This window comes from Octopus bimaculoides, chromosome 3 (assembly GCF_001194135.2).
Source record: "Octopus bimaculoides isolate UCB-OBI-ISO-001 chromosome 3, ASM119413v2, whole genome shotgun sequence".
NCBI lineage: Eukaryota > Metazoa > Mollusca > Cephalopoda > Octopoda > Octopodidae > Octopus > Octopus bimaculoides.
This window is the reverse complement of record NC_068983.1, coordinates 35,785,200-35,785,708: the sequence shown is the minus strand read 5'-3', so window position 1 is coordinate 35,785,708 and position 509 is coordinate 35,785,200. Positions and strand designations below refer to the sequence as shown.

General features: G+C 28.5%; 1 protein-coding gene across 7 annotated transcripts in view; it reads left to right on the top strand.

Moving 5' to 3' along the window:
- Positions 1–509, top strand: part of LOC106877319 (tyrosine-protein kinase CSK) — a 342,382-nt gene that overhangs the window by 178,644 nt on the left and 163,229 nt on the right. The window lies entirely within an intron of this gene.

Genomic DNA, 509 nt, shown 5'->3' with positions numbered 1-509 from the left:
TATATATATATATATATATATATATATATATTAAGGGAACTTGATGATATATATAATATATATTAAGGGAGCTTGATAATATATATATAACATATATATTAAGGGAGCTTGATAATATATATATAACATATATATTAAGTGAACTTGATAATATATATAACATATATATTAAGGGAACTTGATAATATATATAATATATATGTATTAAGGGAACTTGATAATATATATGATATATATTATGGTCATCATTTTATGCTTGCTTTATCTTTACATGCTGGAATGGGTTGGAAGACTACTTATTACTGTTACATTTCATTTTTAACTTGCTTTCTATGGCTGGATATCCTTCCTATGACCAACCATGTTACATTACAGGCTTCTGTGTCTGGACTGAAAGGCTTTCTGCAATCTACCTTCAGGTCAATTATTCTCTTCCTCAGAGTTTCAGAGTTACTTCATCTCTCTCTCTCTCTCTCTCTCTCTCTCTCTCTCTCTCTCTCTCTCTCTCT